This window comes from Chinchilla lanigera, unplaced genomic scaffold (genome assembly GCF_000276665.1).
Source record: "Chinchilla lanigera isolate Chin_1 unplaced genomic scaffold, ChiLan1.0 scaffold00014, whole genome shotgun sequence".
Taxonomy (NCBI): Eukaryota; Metazoa; Chordata; class Mammalia; order Rodentia; family Chinchillidae; genus Chinchilla; species Chinchilla lanigera.
This window is the reverse complement of record NW_004955415.1, coordinates 15,419,649-15,434,044: the sequence shown is the minus strand read 5'-3', so window position 1 is coordinate 15,434,044 and position 14,396 is coordinate 15,419,649.

Here is a 14,396-nt window from a genome sequence, read left to right as displayed (position 1 = left end):
AACTTACAGTCTCAGTCTTGTTTCAGAAGGTTTGTTCATTTGTCCTTTAGTATTTTCTTGACTGGCACAGAAAGATTTTAATTGCTTTAATTTCCTGATGGGCTCTGTTATTGCTTTGAATGTGGCTATGCCAAGACTCCACTCAAAGCAGGACTGGCTTTATGTAAGTTTGAATCTCTTATCTGGGGTGACAGTGGAAAGTAATTCCCCATATTTTAAATGAGTGACATCTGAAAAAAATTAATAGCACACAGTGGAAACAAAATTGGATGGCAAAATAACATCAACGTAAAAAACAGTGGAAGGTTTTGTCAAAGCTGGTATGCAATAGTGCATTCTATTAAATAAGGAAAATGAGACAAACCAGGATTAGAAAAGCTGCTGTTGGAAGCAGTCTGAATAATTACTCTGAAAATTCTGGTTTATTCTTGTCTGTATTTTGCTTCTGATTTTTCTGCTGGGGAGAAGCACTTTGAGGTTCAAAGCGGGGGCGGGGGTGAAGGGGTGGGGAATGGGACGTGAAGGCTCGTATGGGTTAAGGGGAGCGAGAATCCCACATCTGTGTTAAATGCAGTCAGGATTCTAGGTCTGTTTGCACTACGTCTTGGAGAAGTAGCAACAGCACCCTGTGCTTAATAGTGGGCTGCCCTGCCCTGGCTCAAATGAGAACCTCTGCCTAAGATGATAAGATGGTTCTGCTTAACCCAAAGATACGAATGATTTAAGACAGTGCTGTGGTTTGAAAGTGTCTCCTCCAGTGTGCCAGTGTGGTGGTATGAAGGGGTGGGATCTTTGAGAGGCAGTTAGGGCCTGATGGCCCTCATTCCCCTCGTGAATGGGATTCGGGCTCTGATAAAAGGAGCTTCACATATGCTTGGTCCTCTGCTCTTTTGCCCTCCGCCCTGTTATAAGACAGGGTGTTCTTTCCTTTCCAAGGACTAGGCATCTAGGCTCCATCTGGAAGCAGAGCGTAGCCCTCCTGGACACTGAGCCTAGTCATGCTTTGATCTTGGACTTCTCAGGCTCAGGAACTATGAGAACTGAACCTCTTAAATTAGCCAGTCTGTGGTATTCTGTGGTACCATCACAAACACACTCAGCTCGGTGGATTCAGCCACTGCAGATGTTGAGAATTTGAGTTTATTTCCTAAGTCTGACAGCTTCTGGTGGTGGATGTGGAACAACTGGAAGATCACACATCTTTGGCCGGCACGTCCATGTGATTCAAAGCTCAGGTTAGAGAATTAGAGAGCAATGACATCAAGGAAGGGAAGCCAACTCAGCCTGGTTTGGGTAAAAGCCAGTTTGTGAAACAATAGACCACCACTACCACATGGGGTGCCGGGTGCCTGTGGCAGCACTTAAACATTTGATCCTTCTGGCTTCCTTTTTGATGATCATTTTTGTTGTTACTTTTCCCCTTGAAAGAACAATACATCTTCAATAGACACATTAGAAAACAGAGATAATAAAGACACTAAAAATGTCCCTAGATCCCCCCCCTTTCATACTGTATGTGCACATGTAATTCCTACTTAGGCACAATCATAAGTTTTGAAGTAGTGTCTTCCCAAGTAATCATATACCCCAGGACACTGTTTGAATGGCTGTGCAGCATTTCATTACATGGCTGGGAAGAACATTCCTGCAGCTAAATACGTTGCCAGTGGTAGAAAGCGCAGAAACGATGGGTACATTTTTAAGCTTTAGAAGCGGGGCCAAAGTGGTTGTATTAATTTACAGTGGCACAAAAATTGTGCTCTGAATGTCTCAGCATGGTGCAGTCACTGCTAATCATTGCCAGTCTGATGAGTGAAAATGGTACTTGTTTTAATGCACAATTAATGCTTTTTGATCACTGTAAAATTAATTGTGAAATCCTGCCAGCTTTTGTTATAGTTTTGAGGCATTTCCATGCTGATTTCCATAGTGGTTGTACTAGTTCACATTCCCACATGCCTCTCTACCCTCCTTCCATTCCTTGGTCTCCCTATCTGCAGAAGATCTCCTTGTTTCTTCTTATCTATTTTTTATTTTGTTTGTTCTTTATACTTTGGGTTTCTCATATAAAATAAACCCGGTACCGGGAACCGAACTCACGACCTTGCGCTTGCCAAGCAGGCGCTTTTGCCGCTGAGCTAAATCCCCAGCCCCAAAATGTGGAATTATGACAGGAAAAACGTTGAAAGTCAGAAACTTTTTCTGGGCAGACTTTTGTTTTTTTTCAGACACGGTCTCACTATGTAGTTCAAGCTGGCCTGGAACTCACTTGTATAGCACAGCTTGTCCTCAAACTTGCAGTGATCCTCCTGCTTCAGCCAGCTGAGTGCTGTGATCATAGGTGTGCACCATCACACCTGCCTCTTGGCAGACTTTTGTGAGAAATTATCTTCATTATCCTTGAAACTCTTCACCTTTATTGTGTAATGCTATGGTTTATATACATGTTGTTTATATGTAGCCACCTCCCAAAGCCTCTCAGGTAGGGCTTTTGGGAGGTGGCTGGATCTTGGGTGTGCGATAACTGGATCAGTCCACTGATTGGTTTAGCAGAGTTCAGGGTGGGTATAATGGGAAGACCTACACTGGATGTGGGTAGCACCAACCACTAGGCTTGCACTCTGGATGGAATAAAAGGGAAAGCAGAAAGAAGTCCTGCCCTGCCATGCACGGTTTCTCCTCTGCGATGCCCCTCTGCCATGCTGCCCTGCCTTGGACTGAAACCTCTGCATACTGTGAGCTAAAATAAACCTTCCCTCTGTTAACTTGTGGGTGTCAGGTATTTCATCCCAGCAACAATTAAGACATGTAATATTCCTTTTTAGACAAGGTGTTGCTATGTAGTTCAGGCTGCCCTTGTGCCCAGGCTGGCCCTGTACTAGTGGCAATTCTCCTCCCTTGGTCTCCCAAGTGCTGGGATTACAGATTACAGATGTGTGCCACCATGCCTAGCTTATTGTGTGATATTCTTCACTGAAGTAATTTTTTAAATAAATTCTTTATAAAAAGCTGTATTTCAGTTGTGATAAGTTTTTAAATTCCTACTTCTTTTCTTCCCCCCAAAGAGTAGACACTAAGACACTGGAGTAGGGAAATGTAATTTTCTATTTTATTGTTAGCTTTCAACCTCCTTAGATTTTGAAAAAAACTCAAAGAATTTTGACACTTAAAAATGGTAGAGAAGCATTCTTATGCATGCATTGCTTTTACATTTATTGGTTGGAACTGTTGCATCCCTTCCTAGGAGAGAGGCACTTGATTAATATTTGTAGAATTTGTTAAAGTAAATTATATGCAACAACAATACAAGATTATACAGATAGGAAAATAACACTTCTCTGTGATTATCTGATGCCAACCACAAGGGTTTCACTTTGAATTCTTTTTCTTTTTTTTTTTCTTTGAGACAGGGTCTCTCTTTGTAGTCCAGCCTGGTCTCAAATTCATGGCGATCTTCCTGACTCAGCCTCCCAGGTGCTAGGATTACAGGCATGTGCCACCACACCTGGTTTCACTTTGAATTATTTTTCTAATGATGTGAATTTTATTTGTACACAAAGTCTCCTAGCTTTTCTTATCCCAGAGACATACTTTGACAAGGATGTTAGATATGATCAGGAAAACAGTTTTGTCCAGGGATGGGTTAATTTGGGGCCACATAGCCCTTATAGCCTTTTCTAAGCTTCACAAAGAACAAGTAAGTTATCAAAAGAAATCCTAAATTGATAAGAGAACAAGTACGTGAGTGCAAAAACCTACAGTTTCAAAATTGATTTCATAAGAGGGCTTCAGATCAAAAGACTGATTTTTCATTATAGTATTTACAGCCTCAAGCTCCATGTGATAGCTATAAACTGCAGGTGCTATTTAAATTCAAATTAACAAAAACTAAAAAATCTAAAATTTAGTATCAAGTGCTCTATGTTAGTTAACTTTCTGTTACTGTAACAAAATGCCCGAGACCATAGTTTAAAAAGAGGAAAGGTTTATTGCGGCTCCTGGTGTCAAAGGATTCATTCCATGGTCAGTCAGCCTGTTGTTTTGAGGCCTGTGTTGAGGTAGAACATTATGACGGGAGAGCAGGGTGGAGGTACCTTTTCATCTCCTGGTGGCCAGGAAGCAAAGACAGGGGAGGAAGAGACTGGAGTCCCACAGTCCCCTTGAAGGGTACACCATGGTGATCTAACTTCTTCATTGCCTCATACCAGCACCACACCTTGGAACCAAGCTTTCACACACATTTATCCAGGTGTAGCCTACGCGATAACCATTGTGGCTGGCACTGGATGAATAAAGTTTACTCTTTTTAAAAATGTAATGAAATGTAATGAAAGATATAATGAAAATATTTTAATTTTTTTCTGTATATTATGATTTTAAATAGTTTTTATTTTATTAGTACAACATTTGTAGTATAATGATTATATTTGTTGGGGAGTTGGTACTTGTGCATAATTCTTTTTATGTCGCCTTCTCTTCCTCTCTCCCCATGCCTCTCTACCCTCCTTCCATCCCTTGGTCTCCCTATCTGCAGAAGATCTCCTTGTTTCTTCTTATCTATTTTTTATTTTGTTTGTTCTTTATACTTTGGGTTTCTCATATAAAATAAACCAGGTGATATTTAAGCTTTTGTGTCTGATTTGTCACTTAACATTCTGGTCTCATGGTACATCTATTTTCATACAAATGACTCAAACTTACCCTTCTTTATAGCAGAGGAGTATTCCTTTGCATACAAATATATTTTCTTTATCTAGTCATCTGTTGATGGAAATAGAGGCTGCTTCTAAAATTTAACTACTATGAATTGTGCTATTATAAACGTGTCTGCATGTATTACTGTAATGTGATGTCTTTAACTTTTTCACGAAGACACCTAGAAAAGGAATAGCTAGGTCGAATGGAATTTCTAGTTTCAGTTTTTTGAGGCATCTCCATGCTGATTTCCATAGTGGTTGTACTAGTTCACATTCCCAACAACAATGGAGAAGGGTTCCTTTTCCCCCTCAGTCTTGCCAGCATTTGTTATTGTTTGATTTCTTGATATTAGCCATTCTTCCTGGAGTAAGATGGAATCTCAGTGTTGTTTTAACTTACACTTCTCTACTCCTTCTGAGAAGTGTCTATTCATTTCAGTTGCTCACTTTTGATTGAGTCTTTTATTTTGGGGGGATCTAATTTTTTGAGTTCTTTATGTTAGATATTAGTCCTCGGTTCAAGGGGTAGCTGGCAATTTTTCCCCATATGATGTTTTGACATATTAAAAAACATTTCTGCTGAAGGAGGGACTGCTTCTTACTGGGATACTCAATTCTTAGGGATGGCAAAGGACCAGCTTCGAGCATGGCTTTGAGGTTCCAATTACTCAAGCCCAATCCATACACCCCCGCTACCTGGCCTGCCTGAGCACAACCAGAGGCAAATTCGTGTGCTTTAACCATTCCAGGGTAAGGCAGAGGCAACTAGAGACCATTCCTAGGGCTTACAGCCTGACAGAATTAGGCAGTCTAAGCAGTCCTAGTGGTTTGGCATGCATACCCCAGTAAAGCTCTGGCTTCCGCCCTCCCCTCGCTCCTGCCTTCTGCCTCTTGAACCTCCCGGTGTCTTTCCCCTGTGGCCGCATGTGACCTGCAATGCCCCCATCCCTAGGACTGTGAGTGTAACAAACTTTATTTTTCCTCAAGCCTCTCCTGTTTCCTCTGGCAGTAGCTCCTGGCTGAGTATTCCGTACAGGAAACAAGGGAAATGCAAATAAAAAGCCTCTAGAGGTTCCAGGTGTTCATGCTATTCCCCAAACACACTTGGGAGTGTCTCGGTTATTGTTCAGGAATAATGTTGAGCAAAACTTCAGAGAGGTATTTCCCAGCCCACTGATGCTGGGCCTGTCCACGAGTGTCAGTCTGGCCGATGGCAAGCTGGTGGGCGCAATGCGTTTAGACGACTGAAATGCGAGCCATCTTGTCCTTCCGTCTTTCCCCTGCAAACAGCTGCCTCGGGAAGCTTTTGGTCCAAAGATGGAAATACCCTTGGACCCAAGCTGTGGCTCAGCCCCAAGCCTGCGCAGCTCTCTCTGTGTGGGCCCAATCCCATCTCCCTGCAGATGCATGAATTAAAACCAACGCTCAGTGTTGAATGCTGCTTGGTTTTGGGTTGATTTACCACCCATTACTACACTATCCTTTCTTCTTTTTTGTGTAAATGATTCTCTCTACTTTGAATATTTCTCCCATCTTTGTCCACCTGGAGGGAATCCTTTGTATATTTCCAGCTTCACATTCAAATACCACATCTGCTGTGAAATCTTTCTGGATTTGTTTTCCTCCGCTGTATAAATAGAAATGCAAGAGGTTTTTTTAAAAAAATTCATTTAAAAAATCTTTCCACTCTCACAACAGTATACTTCACTTCTGGCCACCAAAATGTGCAGGGATTTCTTCCTACCAGCAACCAGTTCCCCAGCAAACACCAATGAAGGGCCATGAAATTGAAACTCACTCCTGACCCCATCTTCCTGGAGTTACCCACACACCCCACAGGCGAAGGGCTGAGCCCCACAAGACTGATCCTACTTGTGGTGCTGGTCATGCAGTAAGTGCATTGTTGTCACCTGTATGTCTCACCAACCTCCTATAAATCAAGGCTCCCACAACCCTCGCCTGGGTTCAAGTAACTTGTGAGAATGGCTTACAGAACTCACAGAAACACTCACACTTACCGCTTTATTATATGAATAAAGGATATGATAAATAATGCAGATGAACAGCCATTTTTCCAGCTCACAAAGTCATGCATTAGAACCCAAGACACTCCTACCACTGGGAATTTCCACAGGAGTAGGAGTCTCCGTCAGGAACTAGGAAGCCAACTCCTAGAACAAAAGATGCACCTAGTGCCAAGGTAGCTCAGGAATTTCCAAGGGTTTTAGGATCTCGGAGGCAGGCACCAGGGCCAGGGAGCAAGTATATATTTATTATATTCCAACATCACAACAGCAGCATGTTCTGTTCTGCATTTTCATGGGCCTGGCTTGTACTTACCTTCCATCAGTCACTTGTCACTAACCTGCCTCTGCCTGCCACGTTACCCAGCACGCTGGTGATAGCAACAAGTATAACTTTGCCTTCAAGGGCCTAGCAAACCTTTTAAAAAAATATCCCCAATACAGCCTTTATCTCATTTTGTGCTATGCATTTTTCTCTTATATGCTGAATTCCACAAGATAAGTACCATGTTTTAGTCTTATTTCTCCATCCTTAGGAAATGTATTCACTTAATATAATAGATTTTTCAAAGTTATTGTTTATACTTTTTTTTTGTTTTGTTTTTTCTCCGGTACCGGGAACCGAACTCATGACCTTGCGCTTGCCAGGCAGGCGCTTTGCTGCTGAGCTAAATCCCCAGCCCCCTATTGTTTATACTTTACCTCTTCATTTTATCAAAGCTGAACACACCACAGGGAAATTCAGACTGTCGCTCTACAGATTGGATATCTGAGCTTGCTGAAGTAAACTGTTGCTAAATTAGCAGCAGGAAAGCCATCGAAAACTTATTTGATCACGGCTCTATGTGACACAGGAGGCTTCAGACTGAAGACCTGGGGTGAACTACCTTTTTGTTGTTGCTGTTTTGAGACAAGGTCTCACTGTTTAGTTCAGGCTGACCCTGAACACACTAGGCAGCCCAGGTTGGCCTTGAACTCATGAAGATCCCCCTGCCTCAGCCTCCTAAATGCTGGGATTACAGGCATGTACCTCCACACCTGCCACTGAACTATCCATTTTTACACCTAGGTTTGATGAAGCAAGGGCAGTCACATAAGAATAAGAGCGGAGAAAGGGTCCTAGCTAATGTAAATATGCTGAGAGGGAAAACCCAGGGAGGCCTGTCTGGGCAGATTCTTCTGGCCTTTGGGGCAGCACTGTCTCTTCCCGGTAGGAGGCAGGACCCTCATGGAGTATTAGACCTTGTATCAAACAAATTAATCAGAGAATTCCTTTATGGTCAAAAGGGAGGCAGAAAGTTAATGTCCCTAGGTTTCATGTCTCATCCTGGTCACAGCTGCCTTGGAAAAGGGGAATTATTGATTTCTATGGTGAACCTCGGAGGAGGCCGAGGGGTGAGTGTCTGGAGAGCCGGGGGAGGTCAGAGAAGTTCAGCTTCAGAGGGTCTCACTTTGGGGTATCATTTCTGGGGCCCCAGCAACGCGTACTTCACAGAGCCGCACAAGCACTCCACAGGCCTCTTCTCCTCTCCTTCCAGACTTTCTCTTTCAGGGACACAGCACCTTTGGTCTCTTTCAGCAAATTATTTCACTAGCTGCCCCCGTGTTCCCGCCAGCACACTCCCTTTGCTACCTCTGGAACTCTCAGTCTCAGACCCACCCCTGACCTTCCGCTGCGGAGGCGACTCTTCCGCTGCCTCTCGCACACTTCCCCTCATCCCTGCTGCCCCAGATAGAGATGTCACGACTTTACAGAGGTCGTTATCTACGGTTTGTGTTGACCTGGCTTGAAAATGCCACTTGCACAGGAGCCGTCTGTGAATTAGGATGGTTTTTCCTTTCTTGTCTAACTCTTGGTTTTCTTGGTTCTTGTTTGGTGTTTTTGCTTGTTTTGTTTTTGAGGCAGAGTCTTCCTATATTGCCCAGGCTTGTCATGAGCTCCTGGGCTCCAGTGATCTTCCTGCTTCAGCTTCCCAAGTAGGTGGAACTATAGGGGTATGCCACCATACCTGGCTTGCTCTTTCTTATATTATCATGGATTTGGGTGTATCAGGAGTGCAGAATATCATATCCTTGAAGAAAACCCTCTGGAGGTTGCTTGCTGACTGTTCCAGTCTGTACTGCCCTCAAATTTACCTTGATTCACCATTACCTGTCCTCTTTTTGGTACTCCCAAGATTTCCCCTTTCTTCATTTATTCTTTCACTTTGGTGGAACACATTATAAGGGCAAATAAAAATTAAAAGTTTGGAAGTGGTGGCATACACCCGTAATCCCAGCACTTGGGAGGCTGAGGCAGGAGGATCCCTGCAAGTTCACATCAGTTAAATGAGGACTAATTATTCAAAACATGTACATAACATCCAGTATTTTTTTGATGATATAAAAAAGTAAGTTTTTTTCTGTCTTTGCAGTCTCTTAGCAGGTTGCCTCTGGTATCCACCACATTCCAGTTTAGTGCTTATTTAGTAATAAAACTCTTCTTTTTCTACTATTATTGTGGGGAAGTTTTCTGGGTTGGGAGATTTTTGTCATATTTCCTCATTAACAACCACTTGCAGCTTCTTGAGATAGGAACTTTGGAGATAAATATTTTGTTATTACATTTCTGATGGGGGTGTAGTGGTGTATGGAGTGGGTGAAGCTGGAAATCGATCACACCTGTGGGGCTAAGACCAAACTAGCCTGAGAACATGGGGAGTAACTTGATCCATGTAAACAAGGTGTTTCAACTTAGGAACAGGTTGCTAGGCAGAGGGGTTGAAATTGACATCAACCTCTTGAGTGTGTAAATGAATGCTCTACAGTTCTTGGACTGTTCCTTTTCCTCCCATCAGGAGAGAGAGGGCTCCACCTGACCTCAGCTTTTGTCTCTTGTCATTATTTCTTGATCCTCTCACCAGTTTTCCATGGGAACATTGAGAGCTGCATAGGATGTAGTGTAGTGGTGCATACCTGTTATAATCCCAGCACTCAGGAGGCTGAGGCAGGAGGATTGCTATGAGTTGGAGTGCAGCCTGGGCTACACAGTGAATTCAAGGGCAGTCTGAACTACATAGTGAGACCCTGTCTCAAAAAACAAAAACAAAACAACCAAAATACATTTCTGAAAATATCTTTATTCTACTTTTAAACTTAATTTTTATTTCATCAAGCTTAAGTTTCCTTTGACTGGGCATGTGTTTCCTTCGGAGTTATCTGTGGGTTCCAGAGTTGCGGTTGGGAAGTTCCAAGCCATCTGTGTCACCCATGGTCTCTGGTACGTGACCTACTTTGCCTTCTAGAAGATTTGGAGGCCTTGCACACGCCAGATAAGCTTTTCACCACAGAGCGACACCCCAGCCCTGTTCCCTTTGTATGGAGCACCTCCTATTTAAACTAGACCTCTCAGGCTGGTCTTTTCCTTTCCTTCTTTTCTGTCCTGGGGATGAAGCCAGGGCCACACACAATGCCAGACAAGTGCTCCACCGCTGAGCAACATCCCTACCCCTTTTAAAACTTTGAGGCAGGGTCTCACTCAGTTGTGCAGGCTGAGCAGGGACTTGTGATCCTCCTGCCTCAGCCTCATGAGTAGCTGACACTACCAGTTGTGTGTCACAGTGCCCAGATCTTGTTTTTTTCTTATCTTTTCCTCCATATTTTCCATTTCTTTGGGTTTTTTGCTTTGCACTTCTTGGGGGGATTCTCAACTTTATCACCCATTTCTTCTACTTTGTGCCTCAGTTTTATGGTCATGATTTTAATTTCTAAGCATTTGTTTCATTCTCTGGATATTCACTTTAAAGTATCCTGCTATCTTTTCATGGGTTAGCATTGCCCCTCTTATTTCTGTACAGGAGGCCATGGTACTTGTTAAAAGCTCTCTTGTCTTTGCAGAGTCCCGTTTTCCTCTGACTGTCTGGGCTGTGTCTTTTGGGATGGCCTTGCCCAAGCTGCAGAGTGCGCATATGTAGCTTGCTGGCTGCTTGAGTGCAGAAACAGGGGTCTTTTCAACTGTCTGGGCCCCTGGCAGGAAACTTTTCTCAGTTTCCAGTTTCCTTTTGGGGTGGTGACAAGCACCCCGGGAACTGAATGGTTCTCTCCAGCCTGGTGTCTCCTAACGGGACTCCCCATTTGTCTTGTTGAGGAACTGAATCTCTAGGCCTCTCCAGAGGAGAAAAACCTCGGAGACCTGGCTGAGCAGTGCCGGGCACATTTGGGGGGTCCACCAGGTCTTAAGCATTCTCTTTACCTTAGGCTTTTCCTAACCAGCAGGGAGGTTGTGAGGACTGGGATCTGCTCCTGAGAGAGGAGGACCCTTTATATTCACAAGGCCCATGCTGACAGTCACAGTGGGCTTGCACTAGCTACGAGCCTCCTGGCACTACACAGGAATCTCTATGTCAGACTTTCTTTGATGTCTTTTGTGATAAGAGATAAATTTTAAAAATCCACATTGAAGAGATGCAGTTGTATGCATAGAATTACTTGTAGACTTGAAGCACAGGTTCTGCAAAAGTTTGACTTCTTTCATCTCCATGGTAGCTGGAGAGGCCGTGATGGCCTTTTGCCTGTGAGTGTTACTTTCAGCACAGATTGGGACCGGGACAGTGCAGCACAGGGCTCTGTGAAGGCAGTGACCAGCTTTCTAGCTTGTTCTTCCTGCCTGGAGCTTCTGGTTTCTCTCCGGACACCATGAGGCTGTTTGGAGGCCATGTACCTGTGAGCTGAGGCCAGGAGACGCCGCTGGGCAGAGGAAGTTGGAGTGTCTCCCGTGACGTAAGTTGCAAGTTCTGGGGTAGGGGATGTGAAAACAGCTTCTCTCTGCACCCCCCACGTGGTCATGAGTCAGGCTCTGGTCGGGGGATGTGTGGGGTGGCCTATCCTGGGTGATGTTCCCCGAGGAAAGAGCCTGGGCCCCTGATTTTCCTGCACGGCAGGTGCCTCCGGCTGAGTCTGTGCCACAGAGCCGCTCCCTGGACCTCAGCTACTTCTGAATTGTAGCAGTGCTCCCTGCTTATCCTCTCTGTACCAGTCCCGAGGATGTGGGGGATTTGCTTGTCTATCTGTGGTGCTCCGCGTCTCTCTGCCTCCTCCCCACCAAGGCCCTGTTAGGGGGAAGTGGGCGGGAGGCAAAAATCTGTCACTTCCAGCTTTTATTCTGGATTCCTAAGTAGTCTTGGAGCAAAATCATCTGCCAAAAGGGAAATGATTAAGAATTCAAGTTGACATGTTTGAAATTCAAACTCACTAGTTTTGATGTTAACCTCTTAGAATTATTTTCACTTTTGCCAAAGAATCCTTTTAAGGCATAGATTTGTTGTAAGTGACCAAGGGATGAGAGCAAGGACAAAGGAAGAGGGGAGTGGGGAGAGAAAACACTTTGGGAGCTTAGGGGAAAGGTCTTACACTGTAATGAGAATAGGATCAGAAATGTTATCTCCCTAGATAATAGAGAATGTGTTGGTCCAATTAACATGGATTGCAGTTTCAGGCCCCCTCTGCCACCAAAGCACTGAAGTTTTAGTCGGGGCTGAGCATGAGGGGCGACAGTCACCCCCAAGCAGTCTGCCCCACGGGGACCAGATGGAGAAACAGTGAAACTGAGGTGAAGGCACACAGGTTGATGGTAAGGGCGCAACAGAGGGAAAGGAGAGTCCGCGGAGAGATACCAGTGCTCACTTCCTGGAGGTGTGCTGGGGAAGCCATGCCTACAGATAACCAGACCAAAGGTAGTGTGTTTGTCCACTTCTCTTTTTCTTTTGAGACACGGTCTCACTATGTTGTTCAGGCTGACCTTGAACTCACTATGTAGTCCAGGCTGGGCTTAGACTGGTGGTGATTCTCCTGCTTCAGCTTCCTGAGTACTGGGATTACAGGCATGCACCACCATACTTGGCCTGTTTGTCCATTTCTAAAATGATCCCAGCATATCCAAGGGTAACTTTGCAAAGAAAAGAGGTTTATTTAGCTGAGGGCCTTCAGGTCCCAGGCTTAGCACTGGGTTCTGCTGGGCTCTGATGAAGGCCTTGCAGAGGAATGTGTTGTGGAGGTGGATGTGGGAGAAGGGGAGATCATACTGCTGGGCAGAAGGCCTGAGAGCAAGTCAATGCTCAGGGTTGTGTTTTAGGAGTGGGTGGAGATGTGGACTGATTGAATCCAAAGCTTTTGCCCTGAGCTGTATCCCCACCCTTTTTTTTATTTTGAGACAAGATCTCACTAAGTCACTATGTTGCCCAGGCTGGGCTCTAACTTGTGATCCTCCTGCCTCAGCCTCCCAGAATGTGGGATTACAGGTGTGTGCCACCTCACCCTGCTTCAGATTTGCTCTTGTAACAACTCACTTTCAAGAGAACTCACTCAGCATCCCTTGGGAACTTAATCACTTGGGAGGGCAGTGCTCCAATAGACCTAATCCCTCCCCCATCTTAAAGGGCCATGCCACCTTCCAACATCACCACCCCAGGGACAGTTGGGGGAAAAGCCACTTCTAAACCATATCAGGTCTGAAACAGAGTGCTTTTCACAGCTTTGGTCCAAAGTGGACCAGAACCACCAGCATCACTGTGGAGCTGATTAAAAATGCAAAATCTCAGGTCCATCTCAGACTGAACCAGTGCATGCATCCTAGCTAGGTCCTCAGATGATCTGTGTGTGTAGGGTATGGATTTTAAGAAACTATTCCAAGGTTTCCTGATGTAGGGCTCAAGAACACTCAGAGGTGTCCAAGGCTTATGGACATTCCTGGAGATATTCTACTCATAGTTTGTGTTAGTCGGTAACTGACCATGGAGATCTAGGGGGTGAGCAGGTGTTGGGATAGCACAGGGCACGCCCCTGGCTGGGGTGGATCTCAGGGTTTGGGCCAGGCTCCCAGTTTCCTGGCTGACATCAACCTTTTATGCTTCTACACAATACCCTGTTTGGACATGTTTTCTCTGCCTACTTGTGCAAGTGACTTCTATTGGATAAATGCCCTTAAGTGGGCATACTTAAAGTCTTAGTAGACATCATCTCATTTCCAACAAAAAAAGTACACCCATTTGTATTCCCTCTGACAGTGCTGAAAACACATGGTTCAGGCTCTTCCCAGTGTTACTTATTATCACTCTTGTAAATTTTGGCATTTAGGTACATGCAAAAGTTATATTTAATGATTCCAATTTACATTTTCAAAAGTTTGAACTTTTTTTGTTTAGTGGCCATTTGAATTTTCCCCCTCATAATTAATTTGTTCATATACTTCTCTATTTTTTCATCAAGGTAGTCTGCCTATTACTGGTTTGTATCAAGTTTTTGAGTAGTGGGGAATTAATTTTGGTCTCCTTTATATAATATATATATATTTTTTAAATTTTGATTTTATTTAAGACACATATTCTTTTCTCTCACACAGGATTATTTCTATCCTTACAGTACAGAAATTTAGCATTGCCAGGGAGGGCCTTGTTATGGTTTGTGTCTAGATGTCCTGCCAAAGCCTCATGCAGTCATGGGGAGGGGGGAGTTTTTCAGAGGTGGCTGAATCTAGAGTGTGTGATGCTAGGATCCAGGATGTGTGATTGGTTTGGCACTGCCCTAACCCCAGCAGCCTGGATAGAGTACAAAAGGGGCAGAAAGATGCTGTTAAAGTCACTTGTTGCTAGCTGGGCGTGGTGGCGCACGCCTGTAATCCCAGCACTCGGGAGCCTGAGGC